Source organism: Mycetomoellerius zeteki, unplaced genomic scaffold (genome assembly GCF_001594055.1).
Source record: "Mycetomoellerius zeteki isolate Tzet28-1 unplaced genomic scaffold, Tzet1.0 scaffold49, whole genome shotgun sequence".
NCBI lineage: Eukaryota > Metazoa > Arthropoda > Insecta > Hymenoptera > Formicidae > Mycetomoellerius > Mycetomoellerius zeteki.
The window spans coordinates 91354-115923 of record NW_017257489.1 but is presented as its reverse complement, the minus strand read 5'-3'; the positions used below and the strand labels follow the sequence as shown (position 1 = coordinate 115923).

General features: G+C 38.2%; 1 long non-coding RNA gene and 1 other non-coding gene across 2 annotated transcripts in view; one reads left to right on the top strand and one right to left on the bottom strand.

Annotated features, from left to right (window-relative positions):
* The first annotated feature begins 30 nt into the window (after positions 1 to 30).
* The window catches only part of LOC108727410 (uncharacterized), a 109918-nt gene continuing 85378 nt past the window's right edge, over positions 31 to 24570 (top strand). The window contains exon 1 of the long non-coding RNA XR_001936845.1: positions 31 to 448. This is a non-coding gene — a long non-coding RNA (uncharacterized lncRNA). The remainder of the gene's footprint in view (positions 449 to 24570) is intronic.
* Positions 15259 to 15334, bottom strand: TRNAP-CGG (transfer RNA proline (anticodon CGG)). The gene has a single exon. It is a non-coding gene; the product is annotated as a tRNA-Pro (tRNA).

Here is a 24570-nt window from a genome sequence, read left to right as displayed (position 1 = left end):
CTTTCCCTTTCTCTCTCTGTCTCTCCTTCTCTCGCTATTTTCCCTTATCCTCCTAATCGTTCTTCATTCGATGCTTTTTTCAAGCTTTCAAGAGACAGAACGTCGCAGGCTGACGCTTTTCCCGTACGCTCCGATCGGACTCGTCGCGAGCGCGGGAGAAGAAGACGGCTCGCCGTTTTAAGCGAGTTGCTTCCCTCGCGGCTGTCACGCGCGTCACCGCATTCCTTTCCTTCCTTCCTGCCTTCCTTCCTTGCTCGCTTACCTCGCGTCCCGCCGGTGAACGCCGTTTTACGTGCGGTTGAGTTTGCGTTTTGTGCGAGCGAGCTCTTTGTGTTCCGTGAATCCCTCGTTTTTGCCCAGTGTCCTTTTGTTGATTTTTGAGGATTTTTCAACGGCCTGCCTACGAGAGTCCAGAGAGCGCTTTTGAATGCCGATAGGATCATTTCCAGTGAGTCGTATACATGTAATTTATTAGTGCCTTGTTTTCGCGCGATCATAGTCATGAATTACTTTTTTTTTAAATTAAAATCAACGAGTTGATTATGCGAGTATGAGATTGATGACATAAAAAAATCTACGGTGCGTTTCGAGCAGGCAATTAGATCCTCGCTGCTTTACGTCGCGTTTTGATTTATTGCTTATGAAACAGTTTACCGACGTACAGATTTTGGATTTCAAGGCGATTACAGAGAGCACCAGGTGGTATCGCTCGTTTAAGGGCGCGCGATTAGCAAAATGGAGCAACGTACCGCATGTGAACGCAATAATATTTGACGCGTTAATTGTTGCGTTAATTATACTGGATGAATTATATTTTAATTCTTTTACCGTTCTTTTATAACACTTTCTTATTAGTCTCTTTTTGTATTATCGTTGGAAAATTATAATTTCTTCGTGCGCGTGGCGATCGATATCGGACTTGATAAAATATATGTAAACTTTCTTGTAATTTCTGCTGCAATGTATTTTTATAGCTCGTTCATATTCTTTCCACTGTTATATAAAAAACGTAAAAAAAACATGATATTGTGACAAAGAAAGCATCGGAACAAGTTTTAATATATTTATGAATATTGTATATGTATAAGTATCGAGAATCAGCTCGAATACAATGTCCAATACAATAGCAAATTAAAGTAAAAACGAAGGAATAAAGTAACTTCATTTTCTTGCTGATAAACGAGAAGAAATGAATGCGACTTGTCAAAGACTCCGCAAAATACAACAGCATTGTCAATACAGCTTTTCAACATGCGTTTCTCACGCATAGGAAAATGCGCATTCTCGAGGCGGACGGAATATCGCCTTGTATAAACTCGCAATCTCATTAAAAATGAATTTAAATCATTTAAAATAAATAGCAACGAATGTCAGGTATTTAATTTTTCTTAAAAAGATCATAAAACATTTTTGCAAGATTTCTGATACGGAGGTGTGCTCCGAAATTGGCCGCTATCGATATTCCGCGTGAAGTGACGTTCGCGGTCGTGCAATTTTATTTTTCGGTTATCTTCAGGCCGGGTCGTCCCAGGTCGCCCCAAAAACACCAAGCGTGGATTTTGGAAGGAAACGCCGCGGCGCCGCCGGAGCGTCTGCTCGCGCGACGAAAGCGTATGGAAAAGTACGTCGCGATAAACCGCGAAGATAGACGCCGGGATAAAAATTGCCGAGACTGTCAAGGGTCGCGGGAATGCAACGGACGATTGATAGTCGTACCTCGGTGTTATCACCATCGTAAATTCCCGCACAGCGTTCGGTTTACGCGTCCGCTCGTGATATTTTTCGCCGCGGTATCGTCGAAATAGAAAAATGTTTACGTCACGGGCAGAAAGAAGCGTGATCAATATCGGGGGTGTCTAATTCCAATAATTCTCGCGAGATGTGTTTTGCAGGAGATGTTATTTTTTGTCGCGACCGTATAATGTACATATATATCCTCAAAATGAAAATACATCGCGAAACTATCACATTTGTTAGCCAAATATTATGCGTTTCCACAATGTTGAACTTTACCGTCATAACTTTACTATTATGGAGCACGGTTGTTTAACGAGTTTAAGGGAGCTTAACTCCTGCTATACTCCGTGCGAATATTTTTCGAATTAATCGATTCTCCTTCGCTATCCTAACGAGATTTCTTACGTCGTAAAATTTATCCGTTACCTTTAGATTTGATTCTGTTTAGTACCGCGATACTGCGAATATGTACGATATAACAAACACGAGTACAGTTAACGTGACACGCGAATGCGTAATTTGTCTTACAATGAGACTTTGGAGCAACGAGAGCACGACGACACGTTGCCATTTCACCCCGAGACGACGCAATGTCACGAATCGCGAGCTTTGCACGCTTTCTTCCTCGAAGGTTCAATGAACTTCAGTTTCGTTTAATGTAGCTCAATCCTGGGGAAGAATAATTTTCTCTCCTAGAAACGTATGTCATTAAACGAAAAGAATAATCAAGGAAATTGCAGGAATTACAAATGTACAAAGGGAGTGATCCATTAACTTGGAAATAGTTACCTATTTTTACATTCTAGCGACGAAAAAAGATGCGAATTGTAAAATATTGTTTTGCATGATTATTGTTCAACATATTTTTTCTTTTTTAATAACTTTTATTCTTTATAAACCTTAAATATGCATCGAAAATTCGCAACAAAAAAACGTTATATTAAAATTAAAATCTGTATTTTTTTAGAAATACTATCATAAATGAGCTACACGGTAAAAAAACATGTATTTGTGCTGGAAATGGTCCACCCACTTTTTCAACAGTTTGTGTTGAATTTTTTAACATATTTGAGTGTTAATTTAACATAATGTGATTATGTTATTTAAAGATGTTGTGTTATAAATTGATATTCAATATTTCTTATAGTATTAAAATGACACAATTTATGAGTAAGTGAATAAGTAACAATAATGTGTTTTAAAACATAAATTCGAAAATGAATGAATGAAATACTTGTTAATTTAACATATCATAAATATTAATTATACTAAATAAATATACTTCCATAGTTTGTTTACAAGCTGTGTCAACGTTACCTTTTTGTGATTATTTTTTTTACACAATATCTTGTTTTCCAACATATTCATCTTATGTTAAATGAACACAAAAATTTGAATGGACCGTTTGGGATATGTGGAATGTGTTATATTCGACACAAATTTTCCAACAATGTAGTTTAATATTTGTTTCGTTTCTATAAAAATTTGTGTTAAATTTAACACAATCACATATTCCAAACAGTGCACTAACTTTTGAAATTTTTGTGTTAATTTAACAAGATGAGTATGTTAGAGAGTAACACAAATATTTAAAAAAATTAACATAAGAAAGTGTTAATGATATAATTTGTAAGCAAATTGTGGAAGCATATTCTTTTAATAAAATTAGCATCTATGATATGTTAAATTAACGGGTATTTTATCATTTATCTTGAAATTTTTATGTTTTAAAATATATTATTTTTATATGTTATTTGAATACTTACTCATAAATTGTGTTATTTTGACACTAAAAAAATATCAATTGAATATCAATTGAACATAAAATACTTCAATAACATGATCACACATTATATGCTAAATACATCCGAGTATGTCAAAAATTCAATACAAAATTTTAACAAAGACTTAAGTTTCCAACACAAATATTTTTTTTTGTTATGTACTTCTTTTCTTCAAAAAATTTTAAAATCCATATCCATAATGTTCTCAAATATTAATAAATTGGAAAACAGTCAATAATATAAAATATATTGTTAATAATAATGATTTTATTTAAGAAGTAAAAACATCCCAGGAGATCGATTATGTAAAAAAAAATTAGGTGACTCTCAGACTAAAAATAGAGTCTCGTTCTTTCAATAGCGAACGCGAAGTAGCGTTACGGCGAATTCGCGCCACAGGAGGGACGAAAATCTTGCCGTGGGTATATACTTCCGCCACAGCCCTCTTTCTATGTAAATATTTACGTTTATGTAGGGGCTTTACGATATGTAACCTATGTATAAGGCCAATAGACGCTCGATCTGTAGACCATGCAGGAAATAGACTTTAGTAAAAGGCTCAGATTTTCCGAAGAGCATTCGCGAAATCAGATCGTAGGGGATTACAAATATCGGGTAACTCTACGCAAATTCCTTTGTATCTCTGACTTGTATTACTGTTCCACCCATGATTCATACTACGTTGTTGCACAAAAGCAGCGGGGACTTTCCAGTTTGGAATTTTAAACGTATGCTACGAGGATTTTATCGTACACTCCAATGTGTGTGCGATTCGTGCACCGTCAGATTAGAAATTAAGCTTATTACAATCAACTGAGGAGATTAATACCAGGATTTAATACCAGGATTAAATGAAGTCTTCATTTCTTGCGTTCGTATTCACGCGATTCTTTATTGCTATACGAGAAGAACGATACATTTTGTTGAAATATTTAAAATATAAAAAATTTAGATAAATACACATCTGAAAATAACGTTGTTAGACTATCAAAATAATGTAGGAAATTCAAGCATAATGAGCAGTGTCGCAAAAAGTTTTAACTAGTAACGAGTTCGCATCTTGTAATTATTTTTATAGCCCAACAAAATTATTTTCAGATTTATATCTAGCTCAATTTTTAAATATTTTAGCAAAATCGTTCTTTTCATATAGAACAAATTATAGAATCTTAGCGTTCGCCGTTCAACTTCTCGGCCAAGAGGTTATCGCAACTTCCATTTCTTATCTTGCAACCTATGTTGATCTCATTAGCAGAGAGTAAAATCAACGTGTGACGTAACGCACGAAACAGCAGTGCAACGGGTCGGACATTTTTTTGCCGCATGTCAGAGCAAGAAGGGATTCAAACGCGAGAGGGCGGAAATCTTTCCTGCCCATGCGACCGTATATCATTTCGGTTCTGCCACGTATATAAATCCGGTTATATAACGGCTCGTTTGCGTCCGTGTAAAGTGTAAAGGATAGGTCATATAAAAAATATTTTTTCGGGTTTTCCGACATGAAAAAAGGTAGTCTGTCTGACGGATGCTGGATGAGAACGCCAGAGAAGCAAGAAAGAATCAGCTGAATGGCCATTTTTAAGCCTGAAAAATACATGCATTTTATATATGTATAAAAAATGTTTTATCGATTACATTTTTTCATCGTGGTAGATAAATTGTAACATAATTAAAGGAATTAACTGTTAATATATTTACATTTTAATTTAAGGATTATATCTCTTATTTTAATCAATACGTTATAGAATCTTTTCTTATTTTTAATCAATAGGTTAGAATTATTTTCTGTAAAAGACGTGCGATTAACTCTTAATCAATATTCTTGAGTTCAGTCGACCCGGACACTTCAGCTACTTTGGGAAAAATTGTTCACAACAAATGTTTTTCATAAATTTACGTAATTTTAAATTACATAACATTCCTCAGATTTTGGTCTTCAAAATGAAAAAAAAAATCGTTCAATTACGTCAACTTTAAGCAAAGATACATTAATTTAAAGTGGATCCGTGAATACCTGTTAAGGAAATTTCGGAATGAATACCGGCAATTAAGGTTAAATATTCAGTAAATTACACAGCATATTCGTGCATTCTCATCTTCCTTCTTTCGTTGTTGGCGAAATTTCTTTTTTTTTTTTGCTCATTTTTAGGCTGTTTCGAAACAGGATGTATTACTCTGGAGGGGGGGGGGATACGAATTCATTTTGGTGAAATTACTTTACTAGTACATACACTTGTTGAGAAGATTATCGCGTAGGATTCGATATCTACTATAATTATAACTGATATGTCCGGAATTGGATTTCGTAAATCTATTAATGCAAACAAAATAATCTGCTGTTATTTAAACGGGGGGTATATTTATTATACAACATATAACATTTATGAAAATACTATAAAAGCGGACTTGTTATCGAGAATATTACGTTTTCTAACGATGTGTATTTGTACAACTTAATGTGTGTGCAATTTTTTCATAAAATATATCTATTCTTGAGGTATTCAATTATTTTAAGAATATCGCACGATGTACCAAACATACCTATGTAACGTATCATTTTTAATACTTGAATATTTTCATTAAAATCGAGCTCTTGGAAGAAATGCGCGTTTATTTGATAAAATATATCATTGTTGTACAGGAGGAAACGGAGATTACATCGTATCTTATGCGAGCGCTCGGCGTGGCGTTCTCACGTGTGTTTCAGAATAGTAATCGCGTTTGTGAATTCTGCGATGACTCTCTCATATTTGTAGTTTAAAGGGATAAAAAAGATTCTCTCTTCCCGGGAAATATAAAACTATATGAAAAATTATATCATCACTAGAAGGGAAATAAAAGTTTTAAATTATTCTAGCCCAAAAAATCAGAAATAAGCACAAAATTATACAAGTCAGTGTAAAATGGAAAAAGTATATCTTTAAAAAAAAAAATAATAATAATCGTGTATTTGTATTTATACATATGTCGCGATTACAAGTGCCTCGGTTGACGATGCGCAATTATTTCGAAACGACCAACGTTGTTTGCATCGTTGATTTTATCCAATCACGATATGTACCTCAATTTTCCTGGTAATTGATCGATAGTCTGCCCATACGTTTGAATGTAGAGAAAGGTAACATCGAAACTCGATGTACCGTACTCTTTGAAAGAGAAAGAGTGAGAGAGTGAGAAGGAGAGAAAAAGGAAGAAAGAGGGGCGCGAGATGAGACTTGAGAGACGCTCTGAAGTATCAGCGAGAAGTGGCTGCCAGCAAGACTCGAAGAACCTACGCGAAATCTAATTCGAGTACGTACGTACCGGTAGCGGGAACAGGGCGAATTGGGTGTAGGGCTTCATGCATATTCAGCGTATTTGTGGCCGGAGTGCAACTCCGAGTAACTCATTGTGCTCGACTACTCGCGGCGTTTGCCTCACCTCGACGAGGAAACGGACGAAAATTGGCGAAGGGTGCATATTCGTTAGAAAGCCATGCACGACAGGTGAGGAAGGCGCTTCTCGCTTCGGTTTCCCTGCGACTTGCGTTTCCTTGCGACTTGCGTTTCCCATCCCTTACTTCACGCACCTGCCCTGACTTGACGCTTAATGCCGGCATCGGGATGCACGATAAGAGCGTCCTTGACGCGTATTTCCGGGAGCGGCTTCCGGTTTGCCCGGGAATGCCCGGTGGCGATGTCACGCTACAGTGATATCGCGCGGTGATCTGATGTTTGCACAGAGGCATGAAAAACGATGTGTTCGCTTATTTCATCAAAGTTATTTTAGGCGCGAGTAAACCTTGCTTGACACACAATATCGCTTTAGCAAGATTTTAATTTTGCGCTGAATGGTTCACATAATTCTCGTCTTCGTGAAAAATCTTGTATTGTATCGATATTGCTTTCTCATCACTCTCGCGAAGAAGACCAAAGTTACAATATAAGTCGCGAGAGAAGAAAATGTAAAAAGTCACAGAAACTTGTCGACTGGTTGATTACAAGACCGATAATATATTTCTTGATGAGATGATCCTTTTCAACTTTGTCACGCTGATTGCTGGCGTCGGAGTCTCCAATTCTAGAATACAGTCGCGACTACCGTCAAGACTGTCGGATTACAGGCGCTAAGGTTTATGAACTTCACGCCGAAGTACATAGTAATCTAAGTTTAAGAAAGCTTCTGCGCCGGCCGACTACCAGAAAACACATAGAGGCGAACAGTTGGAACACTTGGAATGGGACTTAATAGAATGCCGCGGATGTCTGTCCTTAATCTTTGCACACTGAACTTGCCGTCTATATCGTCTCTATTTATCTCGGAATTCTATCAATGCCTATCTACCAACATATTGAAACTATCTTGATTACTCAATCTCGCCATACACGTTAATTGCTTGTGATTATTTATGCTATTGTTTTTCGTATTCACGCGAATATATCTTAATTAAACTAATATGAATGAAAGAGAGCAGCGAAAACTTATTGTTATCGTTATCGATGTAATACTTCTATTATGTTACATTTAGAATAGATGATCCAGAAGAGATTTCTAATTTTGCATTTTTCGCCAAGTAAGAAAGAAACGTCCCGTGGAATTTACGAATATTATTATTATATCTAGTTAAATATCCAAGAGTGATGTATAATTTATTGATATGAGACGACATCTAATATCGCGCCCGAATTTGTGCCTTCCGATAAATTTCTAATTCATGGCGGATCATAAACCGAGCCCAAGTGAATATCAGCAAGGCATGTTGGTTATGGGTCGGTCTGACCGACCGGGAACGGCGAGTGGAAAGGGATTGGTTTTAGGGGTCGTTACTTGGCTCTTGAGAGAAGGTGCTCTCATTGAGATTTGCATATCAATGGGAAATGTTTATTGATGGCTCGTCCTACGTCAGAAAGGTAGAAGCGGATTGCGTCAGCGAGCGGGAGAGCCGCGATGTCTCTCCGTGTATTCGCCTCACTGAGATTTACTTCCTCTTCGAATAACCGTCTTTGAAGTAGCCAAGAAATGCTCCCGGTATTTTCAGCGTCATTTAACATCTTACGACATCCGCCTGCTGAGAGATCCGTGGACCCATAGTAGGACTTCCGGCATGATCAACGTTTGTCTCGGTCAACGAACCAATAAATAAAAGCTGAAAGTCTCCTCTAAGCGGTCTTGTCTTCTTTCTATAGGATCCAAAGTACTTTCTTTGAATTCCGCAAATGATACGGCGATTACCGAGTTTTGCATATTCTGCATACCTTAGAACCTTTTCAATTCTTTCTTTCAGTTTTTTACCAGCGAAATTAAAATTGATTACGTCTTTTAATTATTTGTTTTGTTAGGAATAATTAGGAAAGAATCTTTGATCTTATTGCTGTTATATTCTTATTACTATACGGAAAAAAGTTTGCTGAAATGTCTAAAATATTAGCTATACAGATTTGAAAATAAATTTTGTTGGACCATCAAATTAATTATATAGGACGCTCAAGTTAATTGCTCATCGTGTCTTAGTTTTCTATACAAATGTTTTTGATGATCCAATAAAATTATTTTCAAATCTTTATCTAGTTAAATCTTTAGATATTTCAGAAAAATCGTTCTTTCCATGTAGTAAGATTATCGGAAGTAAAAGTATTTGGAACGAATCGAACATTTATTATTGTTAGTAGCGCAGATATAATTATTCAGTTATTCAAATCAGAAATGTAAATACGGATTATCAATATAGATGCAAACGAGGTTTCTGTATCTTCTGTTTCTCGGTTATTTACATATCATTTCTCGAAAACATGCAACGTACAGAAACGGCAAAGATACCTGCACCAGGTACGAAACTCGTGCATGTATCTTGCTTTTCTCTTTCCGCTTCTCTTCGTACTATTCTGCCGGAGATCAGCTACCAAAATTCGTGGCTTGCCTTTGGAAGTCTTGGTTCAGGCACTTTGCATACGTTCGACCATGCGAAGAATAACATGCGGCCGTTTATAGCTCGTTCCATCGTTATTTCGCGTCGACTTTGTGCGTTCCTGCGTTAGTTTTATCTAAAAAAAGACACATGCTTGTTAAATTAAATTTCTGTTTTCTTTGACACATTCTTATGACAAATTAGCGATGTTTACTCGTGTATATTTGCGTAAAGAAATTCAAACGATCCTAATTGAGATGTCGATTAAGATTAAGATATGGATATATACCTATGTACATTTCGAAATGCGATTGTATTATATTAATCGTATGTGTATCCTTTTTACTTTTCTCATAACTCTCTTTTTAACGTCGCACGCAAAATGCCACTGTTTACGGAAAATGCACGGTTTGCGTTTGGCGGATCCCTCGCGGCATCCTTCATACGGTTCAATTGTGTCGCGGGTAACACAGAATCCGACTCGATCTTACACATTGCAGTCACGTAGATTTCGATCGTGCGTTCTGTCTGATTTCGGATTCCTGGTACCAGGTTTACTCGTGACCGATACATCGCCGGGTTTGTACGCGTCGCGGCACAGTCCTGTTGAAATCGTTTTTTGCCGATTTTCACCGAGCGCAGTTTGCCGTCAGTACAAACTACTTCTGTACGTATGTATGATTATTCCCGATGTTTGCCTCGTATCGTCTAGCGGGCTTTTTTACTGTTACCATGAACACCCGTGGCTTTGGCTTGAAAATTTGGAACCGCCAGGTAATCGATTAAGAATTGAGAATAAAACATGGCAAAAAAGCCAGCAAGGTCTTCAAATAAATAAATTATTTTATATAAAAGTAGATTAAATACATGAGAAACGTACACAACGTGTGTGCAACTCCCTTGCAAGAGATAATGAGATAATATGTTTTGTAAAAGTGTGAATGAAAAGATTGTAAAATATAACATGAAAAAAAATCAGTTTTTACATTTAGTTGTAATATCTGAAAAAGTGGATTTGTCTTGCATTTTTTAGACTATATATTATTTAAATACTCTTAGTCCTTACGTATAAATAAACTGCAGTTCTATGAGCTTCTGTTAAAACTCTGCTGCTGTCTGCTTTAATTAAATTTATTATTGTGAATAGAGATCCTTTGCACGGGACGAAGCATTTATATAGGATTTAGTTATGAAATTTTTGAAATACGTCATTTATATATCAGGTGCATATACATCAGGTGGTCACAATTTTTTAAAGATTTATTTTATGGATTTGTTTCATATACCTTTTTTTTTATTTACTGCTTGGGCTTGAAAAAGAGCGATAAAAAAATTTGGATTTTAGTTTCAGCCAACGCTTTTCTGACGCTTTTCTGAAGTGGAGGAGTTTATTAGGGATTGGGACTGAAAAGATTAGCTTGTCACAGCTTGGACAGATTTAGCCGATGCGGGGAAAAATATGTTGCGGAAAGTATTCGGATATATGAGCGCATCGTTTTAGACTGCTCCAGTAAAATATGCTATTGCGGTTGGCGCCGCGAAAAGAATTGCCATATCAATGTTGTAAATTCGCAAGTTTCACCGTACTGTGTACCTATATTTCCCGCATGCACTGCGATTCAGATTGGCGTGATCCCCAGTAGAGAAATAAATCGACGACACGAATCATTTTTTCATACAAATGGATCGTTTTTAAAATGGCTCACACTACTGACTGATTTATGTGCTGATTTTAATAGTTAGATAATATTAATTAATTTGCTAGCCAATCTGCATTCTTCTCTCATTCACTAGTTTATTTAACAATTATGTAATATCAGTTCCTGTGAAATTCCGGTATAGAAATCTAGGCCTCAGAGTATAAGAATCAGAGTCAAAATTATGAGTTAATTGTCTATTGATAATTATGAACTCATTCTTTCGTTATCGTTTAGTTATCGTGTCTTTAGTTACACTGTCTTATCTTTTACCGTTAAGATAACCGTCATAAGGGCACTTCGTCCCATTGATAATTTGCAAATCATTCAGTAACCGGTTTTGAATTACTCATAAGTAGGAAGTATGAGTTTTGATTAAAGTTAACGCGGAATAGCGTCTCGAACTTTCTTCCGTGTCTTTTTCCGGTAGACAACGATCGACCACGACGTCGGCAGGATCGATATCTGGCTCGGTGCTTTCTTATCTCGTCGGTTATTTCTACTTGAACGATCCACGATGTAAATTGGATTCACAGAATCAGAATGGAAATTCGTTGGTGGTACGTAAACCGCGCGGTTTTTCAAGCTCTTTTTCACATCGTGCACGATATTCACGTGGTCCGGGGTATTTTCAAGGAACAGTAAGGAGTAAAAGAGAGACGGAGGTCAGCAGCGCAGAAAGAGGAAGACAAGATTTTTTGGAAGGTTGCGAAGGGTGGTCGCATTGATTTTTCGTCGAAGGGCCGATGTAGTGCCATCACAGAGAGATTTTCAGCCTTCGCCATCACCTTCTCTCGCTCGCTCGTTTCGAGAGCTCCTTTCTCGTTCGATAATGGAGGCTTGCAGTCGAGATACCTGCTCGGTCTGCCCGCTTATGCCCGCGCTCCATGTGTGTATGCGTGCACGTATTTGCAAATGTTCGCGTGTATGCGAACGATGGTGTCCGCACCAGGGTGTGCGCATACGTACGTGTGTGCAATGTTCTCTCGTAAGCTAAAACGTACGTATAGTGATGCATCGAACGGTGGGGGATACGGAAGCAGGGCACTTTGCGTGATTGGGCCAGGTTCGTGAGGCACGACGGGTCTTAACCTTCTCGTATCTTACTTGCCTGCCTCACCGTTCGCTCTCGACAAAACTTTCCTGACACCCAGTAGTGTGGTGCGCCAAGTCGAGCCACGCATGGCTGGCAATAACGGGAGATAATGGAGGAATCCTTTCCGGATTCTAGTCTAATCCTATTTTATCGTAGAAGAGTACTTTTGTGTCCTGTGGAATAAGCAAGCATGTGTCAGAACGTACGTTCGCAAGAAGATATTTGTTGCAAAATTCTTCGAACACGAAAATTCCGATTTTTATAAAAGCCCTTTGTGCACGTTACTTCTTTCAAGGCCTTCTGTTGAATTCGGGCACGCGAATTTATCTTTTAAAGAGTTTATCCCTTAAAAGACCTTTCCGACTATGTCCACGTGTATTTCTGGATGACGTTTTTTCGTGAAAAACTTTTAATCTTATAAAGAAATGTAATAAGATACCCAGGTAGAACGCGGAGTCATAATTAAGTCATGGTATCACAGAACAGTCATCATGACGTCATTTGATGCCTAAAAATTGACTTATAAGTGAATGAGGTCATGATGATGTCCTCGTGATTTTTGTGTTCTACTTGGGTAGAGTCAAGTTGATTAACAATTTAGAGAATTGTGAATATAAATACGAGCGTCACTTCTTCCGCATGCATTTTGATTCGGTGAAATTTCTTCGCACGATCGCGGAACGCAGTTAAACTCATCCGAGCGTCGACACGGGAGATGACATCTGCCTCGCTTCGCGCGCTCAAGGCCGTCACGCGCGCGATGTTTCCTCGCGTTGCATCGCCCGTTGCGATCCAGGAAATTTCACTGCCGCGCATGAACACGTATATGATAATGGCGCTTTGTGCTGCAAAGATGATTCCCAGAGGATCTTTCCGGAGTGCGCCGACACCCGGCATTGTCGGTCTGCCATACGGTTATCGTTCGGGCGCATCTACCAGGTGAAATTACTTTGACGAATTAATCACACCCTGTGAATTCTCGACAACCCCAATGATAAACTTCGAATTTCGCACGGACACTTTCGCTCTGTTCACGCCTCACGATGTAACAGATATTATAATATATCCGTTACAGTTAGGTACATCATATACGTGGAAATAATCTTACCTTATCGCAGAATTCTTTCTTATTTCAATGGACATTCCTCCGTTCTTTAGAATTATTATTTCAACTGTCTGAGAATATCGATATTACCCACCTTTCCTTGAATGTAAAAAGCTATCCTAACTCTTTGTAAATCCTCGCGAAAGGCACTTTTCTCGATTGAGAAGAACTCTATAGCGTCATATCTTTCTATCTCTCTCTCTTTCGCTCTCGCCTTCATTTTCCTTCGATGTTTCTCTTGCCTGCGGTAGATTTCCGGCTGGGATTCCTCGACGTTTATCGAGACGGTAGGTTGGATGGTGGGTAATTTGGTTACGTGAAGTATTTTTATCGAGAGGAGAGTGTACGTAGCGACGGTGTGTCCTCTTGCTTTTAAAAAATTCGCGGGCGCCGCATTGCGTCATTCGAAAATCTTTCGGGCCAATGTTACGCGAACGTTACAAAATGGTCCACGTAAATTTGTTAACATCATGATACGTTTTACGTAATGAGATCTACGAACCGATTACTCTGTCCGCGGAGGGAATTGTATTTCAGATGCCGCCCGGTTTTACGCCTCGCTATTTCTCGCCGAGCCAGGAATTTCCATTTGCTCTGAATTTCTCAAGCATCCTGTACTTTACCGTGACTTCGAGATTGCGAAACGCACAGTCTGTACGGAAGTCGGGAGTTTTTGCCACGAAACGTTATCGCGGAAACGTATCGTGTGCGCAGAATGGCCACTAAGTTGCAACGTTCTCGAATCTCGAGAAAAATAACTTCTAAAGTGTCATAATTTTTACATTCCCTACTACTTTTCTCTCCAACTTCGCGGTTCTATCGGACAATAATATTCCTAGAGCATCGGTATTCATCCTCGAAATAGGGTTCTTTTAAAGCCGGCGTAAATAAAAAGTTTCTTAATCTGGCTAGTTAGGACTTTATTATTCCAAACTCCATGTATCATTTCAATCTGTCATCAGCGATTCAAATCGCAATTAGTAGAAGCATTCCAAAACCGTATGTTGATTTGTCTGTTTTGGACTAATGAAGAAAATACATTCGAGAGAAACGGACGGAGAACCCATATGTTGGTGGAGGGCAGGTAGAATTCTGGCGAAGAGAAATATTCCCTTGTGGCAGCGCTCGCCACATTCCGCAAGGATCATTACGTCAAATAACAGAAATCTTCCGAATCTTGCCTATCCATCCTCCTTCCTCCGTTCCTCTTCGCTCTCAACGCCCTGTTCTCCTCTCGCTCGTTTCTCTCCCATCCGTTCGTCCTCATCCTCCTTCCGTTATTTCCTCGCCCTCTCTTCCCCCTTGCTCGTTCACGCGACCACTTCGGCAGCCGGTTCTACGTCTCATACGGTCTGTTAGCCTAACTTTGTGCCGGGTCCGTGCATTGCCGCTGACTGCTGCAATGGTGCCCTTACTGCCTGCAAATGGCGTGGAATCGTACAAGTAGAGTCAGCTTTAGTGGCGCAATTCGTCACCGCGGACGCGGACAGGTCCCAGTGCACCTGCATTAAACGACGCGCAAACAACCAATCGGTGCTTGAACGTCGTCTCTTGACAGGAATCTCGAGCGGCTCAGTCGACGTGTCGTTCTCGGGGCACGTATACACGAGGCGAAGCTCGTTTTTACAGCTTACTCGAAATAATATTCTCGATTTTATTCCTGATTTTATGATTACTGCTCAACGAACCGTAAAAAAGCGTGATAACACGATAATTTCTATTAATGCTTCAAAAAAGCAAATGTGCTTTCATTAGCGATAACAATATCGATTAATAAATATAAAGAATGCCAATAATCGGTCAAAGTTAAATGTTATGAATATAATATACCAATTCTTAATTTTTAAATTTAATTATCTCAGATGTGACTGTGTGCGCCAAAACGTTCGGACATTCCTATATATGAAATAATCTCCCCTAAATTAATTTGGTAAAGAACTTATTGCGAAAAATATTACTTCAGCCAGGATTCGAACCTGGGACCTCTCGACTTTCCGAAGCGAGTGTCTTAATCAACTCGACCACCGAGGCAAAATCTTAATACCGCTTAAATTTCAGCGATTTGTTCTAAACGTACATACCACGAGGTACGCCGATCGAACTTGGATGACGTCGAATTTAAGCTCCTTCCGCGTGTGCTCTCCTGCGTGAGTAATTAGTCACTTCGCTAGCGTGTAACATTCCGCGGTAATAGCCGATTTTAGCGCGGCCTAAAGCCGATTATACCCGCGGCCGAATAATTCACGGTTAATTGTAGGTGATATAAATTGTCGCTGCGCCGATCTACTGACGTAATTAGTAAATATGGAATTAACGATCCTCGTTAATGCATGGTGTAACGTTATTGCGCAATGTTTCGTGAATATGCATGTGTTTTGAAACTCGAGGAGAGTTTCCCATGTTCATGCTTTTACGGCTTTTCGCCGATGGCGCCTGAAAAAAGTCATACGTTAATTGTTTGATTACGTTAATGATTCAATTAGCCACTCGCAATTAAACCAGCTTTGAGACTCATAGTCAACTATCGCTGTTGTAATTCTGTATAATTTGAATTTTCAATAATGCGCTAAGTGCGTGTATTATTGCTCACACCTGTTTGAGATAGACGCGCGGAAAGAACATTTTTGCTGAAGTGTCTAAAAATTTAGCTAAATACAGGTCTGAAATTAAAGTTTGTTGAACTATTAAAGTAATTATAGAGGAGACTCAAACTGATTGCCAGTTTCATTGAAACGTGAGTGTCGGTTAAATTTGTTTTTTCCGTCAGTTGTGTGAAGATAATAAAGTTATTCTTTCGATATAATCAACGAAATAATTCAAAATTTCTTATGTAAGTGATATTTCTATAACGTTTGCAATACGCTGTTTCCTGCATCCTGACTTTCAATTATAAAAGGATATAAAAGGTAACGCGCGGGAATGTTCTTCTTCGGTATAGGTAAGATATTTAGACTTAATGAATAGCACGTGAGAGGAATACATGCACGCGCGTTTACCTATCAACAATGTACGCAGATCGCGTCTCGCGCTACCATCTGTCAGAGATTCCGTTAATTCAAGAAGGAAAAAATAAGGAAGCAAGGGAATTCAATATCCGCGCTGATGCTCGCTAAAACGCCTGTGCCTGATTTATCCCGCTATTTTACGCTTTCACTCACTCGAACCCTTCGCAATTACATCGGCTTCGATTCCTTGATTACGAACGATCTCGAAGCGATCGCTCTGTAGCCTCTACATCAGAGCATCAATGCAATCACGCTAGTTGCGACGGCAAGAGCTTTTTTTGTCAAATAATTTGATCTCTTTCCTAGCAACCTAGGCGCAGCACCTTCCTACGTAAGAGGCGACCGGTCCTCCTTACCCTCCGTTGTCGCTTCGTTACGTGCGCGCGTAAACGTGACTAGACATTTTTCCGCGATTGCACCCATTCACCCGGGGTGAACAGACCTCGATTTTCAGTAATTTCACGGAATTCAGCCGTTCGAGGCCGAATCATCCTTCCTCATTCGCGCGTGATTATACGCGCGCGAGTCCACCGGCTTGCTTCGCTTCGAAGTCAAAGAATGGACGGAGAAGAAAGAAGCACGACGTAATAAGTAGTCGGGATTGAGTTAGGGCGTGTCAGGCGTTGGTAAAGAAAGGTTGCGAGCTGCGGTAAGAAAGTAAGATGAAGAGGGAAAAAGCGAGCAAAGAGAGAACCCTATAGCCAAATACCAAAGCAGGACTCTTCGAAAAAGACTAAGAAAGATTCGTGATATAGATCAGAGTTCGATTTGAGAGGTTCGATTTGATTGAACTCCCGCGCGACACCAGCGTGGAAACTATATCGGGAGTAAAAGTTTCCGCGAATTTCAAATATTCCCGAATAGGATGCAATTTGCGGAGACAGAATTCCGACGTTCAACCAAAGTTTGATGCATCCAACGTTTTCGCGAGGATAGATCTTTTCGTTATCATCACGAAACTTGTTCTACAACTTGCCAATTCGGTCGAGACATCTTTTCATTCTATTGGAAAATACGTTTTGCGCACACATATATGTATTTCAAAATTATTAATACTTGTCGGTGGTGTCATTTTGGCTCCGCTAATCATTTCAATTTTTCTTTTTGAATTAGATATACAGTACAAAATATTGAAAATATGTGAATATGATATAATAATTCTAACGATATAAATAATACTAAAATGACTTATTAACCGAAAACAAGGATAGGAAATTATTGAATTGGCACCTTTGATAGTAGGATACACATTGGCGGATTTTAGTATTAAAGATCAAAATGTTTAGGTACACTAAAACCCATTTAGTCAATTAATGTTTTGTTTGGATATGGGTAAATAAAATCCTTAGTTGATGTAATAAAATAATTTAGTTGAATATATATATATATATATATATAATTTAGAAGCAAAACATTTTGGTTATTGTAACATTTTACAATAACCGAATGTTTTGCTTCAACTAAATTATTTTAAATAGAAATATAATATTTTATTGGACTCTCTGATATAATTAACAATTTAATCTCGCTAATACGGGCAACTGAGAGTAATTCTACGTTGTTTTTGATGCGTCAAATTAACAATTTAATTTGTTATTATACTATATATACAAATTGTTTGTTCGCATGTGTTTCGTCTGTACTATATTTGACTTAATTATTTGAACTTTTCTGCTCCTTCCGAGCCATCTTTAGTAAAATAATTCATTAGAGTGTATCCGTCGATAAAGTTTTCATAAATGCCGAATGAGCCTCTTCTAAATTATTTTATTGCATCAATCAAGAATTTTGTTTGCCCGTATCCAATCAAGAAATTAATTGATTTAACTAAATGGGTTTCTCAGTGTAATCATCTAGGAAGCGTTGCAATGTAAAATTTATTTATTATTGGCGATCTGTACCATGCATTAAAGATTTTTCAATATTTCAATATTTGATGCAGTTCTAAAGTCAATAAATATTTACACTGAGAGAATAATATATTAAATTTTAATAAATGTTTTAACATTTTTAACTGAAACATATATTTATTTGGTACAAGGATCAGTTTGATTTAACTATCATTTTTTTTACTTAGTAAATATTTATTTACCGTTTAAGTATTATAAATGTTAATTTAATATTATTTAAACAAATATTTATTAAAGTTTAATGTCATTTTTTTTAGTATATTATAGACTTTTTAAGTCTCTGTTTGTTCTTACAATTTTAAAACCATATAATTACATAGTGAATAGATTGTCTCTAGCAATTAAGATAGGAGTAAGAGAGGAAAGAAATTATCTTTCCTGTATGCGTTGTGTATTAGTATGTGTGTCAGGAGGCTGCTCGCTGGCGGTGACGGCGGAACGCATTTCTTCGCTATCAATCGGGCCATAAATTATAGCAGGCTCTTACGTTCATTCATAAGATACTCACGAACTCACGAAGTGACATAATCGATCCTGTTCCCACAGTAACTCAATGGAAGCGTTTTACGTCTACTTACAATACGATGCGTTGCCGCGTACCTCTCTTCTCACCGTCATTCGTGAGGTTGTTGAAGATTTAAGCAGCGCTGTGATATTCACAGACACGCTTTCAACGTGTCTCAGATATTAAACGTTGAGTTAAATAAACGAGTGGAAGATAAAAATGTTACGACGACACTTTTTAGACCGTTAAATTCACAATGTAACAATGTGAAAAAGAATGTCGGCGCTTATTTTATGGCGATAGATCGAATTTGTAGTGACGGAAGTCGCTCTCTGTTTATTTCTATATAAATCCATCCGCCCGACGAAACTGCGCAGTGAAGTCAATCGTGATGCACGTTTCCTGTGGAAATATACTGTAATTGATTTGCTATAATGGACTTAACTGTCAGGCAAATTTATCGTGAGGTAGAATACCCGACCCTTGATATGTTTATCTATTTATCACTGGCCACTGCTAATGGAGCCTGCCAAAGTACAAGTTCGGCCGGCAAATGGGTGTCAACCTGCGTTACACCCGTGGGAAAATCGACCCAATCGATCCCAAAAATCCTGCGCTCCTCGCTTCAAAACCCGGACTTCTTTCAGGAAACCCTCTTTTATTCTCCATTTTACACGCCTCCTTCGAGGCAATTCTGGGTATAATCGGGATATATTTTGGCGCATAAGAGAGGGGTGTGACTTTATCTGAATCGAATTCTGTGTGAAAATTATCCCACCGTGCAAGAAGGGAGAGATGATGCCACCTTTTCCTTACCTCACCGTGCGGTAGATCCTGCATATGGTGGATGTATAATACACGTCGTCACTGTCTAAGCCGCCTGTCTCCCCTCAGATATCATAAATCCGCGACTTCGTAGCGTTTCTCGAGCATATTATTTACATTCAACGCTCAGAAAAGCGATTTTCCTCTTGCCGGCGAGTAAGTCTCTCGTCGTGTAAAATTAGATTGTGTTTTATTTGCACGTAGAATACATGTTTAATCGACATTTCATAAATCTTTTATTTCGTGTGCAATTTTTCAAGATAATGAAACGCCTGCGGTATATCTGACAAGTGATAATTACGCGCGAGTTTCCTTTCACGTAGTTGACCTCTGAGTGCATAAAGGCTGCATATAGCGTCTCACTTTTGAGATTTCCGAGAGAGAATCAAGTTTCGTTCGTGTATTAAAACGGTTATCACGGCCCACCTAAAATTATAGACTGGAAGTAACGATGAAAGTAATGACGTTTGACGTTCCAAAATTAAAGACAAGAGAGAGCCAATTGATTCGCTATGTTCATATGCAAAAGCTTAGTTATTCGAAGTAAATCGCATTTTTCTGTAAATGAAGTCATCAGTCGACCGTGCCCTCGATCGATATTATTCATCGACATTTTACCGCTTCAGCGCAGTGACTTTAGCCCAACCGACATTGCAGTCTTTGCGGTATTGCATTCCTCGCTCCTTCTCACCCCTGATAGAGGAATTTACCGACGACCCTCGGGGTATCCGTTAATCTCGAGATCAACGGATTAAAGTGAGTTCGTGCCGTCCACACGAGAGCGCAGAAGAGCTGATATCAACCGGCGACCCGAACATTTCGTCGTCGCGCCGAATACAATTATGGCAGGGAATACAAATGGCATGTCCACTATAGAATTAACAAGCAGAGTAATTTATTTCCGCGACAATTTCTTTCGATATTACGAGACGAGAAATTGAAAACTCGTTGCAATTTACCGGAAAATGATTTTGTCTCTTCGTTTTATGTGTGATATAAGAGTCAAATTTTTCTAATTTCGTTCTAGAATACGTTACAGTTATTTCAATATGCACAATTAGATTATTAATTTAATAATGAATATGTCTTTGTGTGATAAGAATGTCTTTTTGTTGTGTTGTACATTTCATGTTTATTGTTTTTTATTCGTGACAAATTCGTCAAATATTCTCTCACGATATATTTGTTAATCTTAAGATCAACGGATTAAAGTTTGTTCTGTACGAGGAACTGACGAAACGAGCTGTCTTCGCTTCTACCTTGCCTCTTTTGCTTCTCTCTCTTTCTCTCATCTTCCACTAGATCCAACATCAGACTTGGATATGAGCCTCGACTTCGAGGCGGAGCCAGTATTTCTCGACTAATCTCGAATTCATTGTGCTGTGCTAACACGAGATAACTGAGGCGTTCAATAATAATTCCATAGTCAAATGAAACGTTTTGGCGGTATGATGATTAAGTTGTGTCCGAGATTAAACACAACAAAGATAGAATGTGCACACATTCAAACGTCGTCATTTAATGACGATTGTAATTTAAGCTCGCAGTTTTCAAGTCGCCATTAGAAGCAGTTCATCCATATATATAGGAGGGGAATATAATTTTCAAGTATAGTTATATAAAATTTTTTCTTAGCTTTAGCCATTAAAATCAATTTGTTACAATTTTAATATGAAAGGCGCGATGAAAAATGAGATCATAGATTAAAGTAAACGCATGCGTCGGATCTGAAGGGCCTTTGAAGCATTACTCCATTCACGGTTCCTTCAACTCGTCCGTGTTAGTAAACATAGGACGCAGTCAGGATTACTCATACTATAGCTACCGGTTCTACGGATCTCGGTATACCAGCCCCTCTCAAACCATCCTTCGGATTCATAGTCAGATCGTTCTCCAGTGGTACTGACACAGGTTGGATCAAGAGACAGCGATATAGACGAAGACAAGAAGATGCTACGTGAGAGATGTGATTTGGGATACACCGTAGTGAGCATAGATGTGTACCAACGCATAGTCAGAGGGCGAAATGTTTTTAGAAGAAGGGAGAGAGAAACAGGTAGAAAGGTGAGAGACGACGCAACTGAAAAGACTGTAGAGGGGACTGGAGAGAATTGCGAGACCACGGATGGTAGGAATACGCCGATGAAGAGAGCAAAGGGAGAACCTTGGTTCCGCTATGGTGGTAGGGATGGAACGTGGTTTGTTCACTTTCCCGAACGATCAGCTCGCTTCCTCAAGGCGCGGTCGTGACCTCCCGCTAGTCGGAGAATCATTGCCGATGTGAAATTTCACCGGGCTATCATTCTAGGATCTGAAGTCCGTTTATCACATCGTATTCTTCTCGATTTGATTGAGTTAGCCATCAAATCGCTGGTATACTTTCGCGTCTGCTCGTCTGATCTACGAATTAAAAGCACATGAATTGCTCCTTTACTTTCTCCTAATACTTGCTTTTTATCACTAACTTGGCTGTTAACCACTAGTCATTAATTTCTATTCGTATCTTACGAAACGTCGGAAGAAACACGAGAGATATATGAATTATAATTATTATGATTAAGAGGGAGTTAGCGATTTTCAAGTCTCTGACTTCTCCGTTGGCTTGATGACGTTATTGTAGATCGTATGCCTTTATATAACTTTGCGATTGCGCAAGATTTATCCTCGACTCCGAACTTCGAAACTGCAGTAACTTGCAATGCGGAATCCGGGCGAAACATTATGTGCACGTGGAACACGAAACCGCCGTGGAAGAAATTCGAAAAGTTGCCACGTAGCTTCGAGGGACAAGAATAGCAAGAATTTGCGCTCTGTTTGTCGCAAAACTCGTCATCGGATGCGTTGCTTCCAAAACCGGTTTTCAAAAATCGCAGAAACCGTCGACAACTGACACCGTATTGTATCGATCAGTTTAGATTACGCTTTTGCAACAACGCTCATAGTGTTGTGCAACGTTGTTGGATAAGTGGAATAGTGGAAGTTAGGGGACAACCTAAGCTTGTCTTGTCGATGACATCCAAGGATAAGTTGGACCAAACTAACTTCAGTATTGTTACAAGTTGTTACCAGAGAGCATTAGCGTGATGAAAGATAAAAGGTGTCTTGGAATTCAAGCGTTGCTATATGTGAAGAAACAATCATGGTTGAGTTAACAATATATGTTCGATTAACCAAATTTTGGTGGAAGTAAATAGAATTTCTGGTTATTGTAATCAAATATTTTGGTGTGCAATCTAACTAGAACATTTAAAGAAATAAATTTTTCTGATCCTTAATTATAACGGCTACAGCTAATTAAAATTGACTGTGGAAATTTTAGATATCCATACAGTATGATTGAAATATTTAACTACTATTAGTAAAATGTCAATAAGAGATTGCCATTATATGTCAATTAAAAGTTTTGTTATTTTCAGAATGCATGTGCAACCAAATGTGTCAAAGAAAATGTATTAAATTGTAATAAATGTTTATTTGAATAATACCAGCTAAACATTTACTTATTGTAAATAAATATTTACTCAACAAAGAAAAATGATTGTCAAATAAAATTAAGGTTTTTGCAACAAATAAATATATATTTAGTAAATATTTAGTTAGTACTATTCAAATATATATAAATGATTAACTAAAATTTAGAATATTATTTTTTCGACATGGTTACAGTAACCAGAGTATATGTAATCAAATCTATAATTTTGGTTACTTTAACCAAAATTATAGATAGTTCATATTTATTTCAACAAAGTCTGTAGATTATTATACAGTGAGTGCAGAAAGCATTCAGAGGAATTACAGTACAGAACTTGTACAGAGGAAATTTTTATAAAAAAGACTTATTTGTAGAAAATAAACATTAATCAATAATTTTGTATAATGAGTACGTTCTGTTCTAATATAAATAAAAGAATCAAGAATACGTTTTAGAAGCTAAACTAATTTTTCACGTTTATGTTTATTTTTATATATAAAATTACATAAAGTATTTTGATTATCACATCTTTTTAGGTAAATATAATTTTAAAAGATATTCAGCCTATTTTCTTCTTTGTTAATAAACTATTAATATTTGCTTTTTAAAAATAATTCTTTTTTTAAAGCTATCTGTGTTAATACTTTTTGCACTCACTCTATACTATTCCAGATTAATTCAATCAATTTTTTTCAGTGTATCACTTGATACAGTTTTTATTTTATATTTCAATTGAATTTTATTGGTATCCATACACATTTTTGTTAGATCGTTCATCGTAACATGATATATTGAGAAAATTCACTACAGGGAGATAGAACGATAATATCGGTTCGTTGCTCGTTTGTAGCGAAAGATAATCATTCGCAGATAAGTCGAGTCTCTTCTTCTCGACGACGCGACGAACGAAGGCGGCGAATTTTCAAGACAATACCGGGCTTTGCGCGCCAGCAAAGTCGCAGGAGGACATCGACATCACGCTTGTACGACGTCGACGGATTCCCTGGGGTGGATCGTGCACAGCCTCGTGCACAACTCTGTCTCGTCCTGCTCGGCTGAAAAGTCAGGAGACGACGTTTGCCGGTTATGGTTGAAATGGACGAGGGAGAGAAACTCCACAGGTCGCGTCACTCGTTGTGGCGTCATTGCGGTGCGCTGTTATCGTACTGCCATAGCGCCCTTCCTATTGTTCTGTTTTTTTTTGCCCAGTTGGTGAAAGCGTACGGCTTATCGCCGGCAATGCCGTATATTGGATTCTCATCACTTCGCGGCGATAACTCTTGTCGGCCAACTCACGGAAATGCGCGCCCCGATGCCTCTGACAGCGGTCTCCAAAGTTTGGCGATGCCCGACACGTCCCGCCCGCATGCCGCACATTCGACCGCCTATCATTTCCGCGCTCATTCAATCAATTGTTTGTTATGGATCCCTATTATTTGATATACAGGCCATTCAACAGAAGGTCATGGAACCGTAGAAAATTGTGGAACTTTGAGAAATACATATATATCGTTATGAATTTCTCCTTTCAACCTTAGGATTGTTTTTTA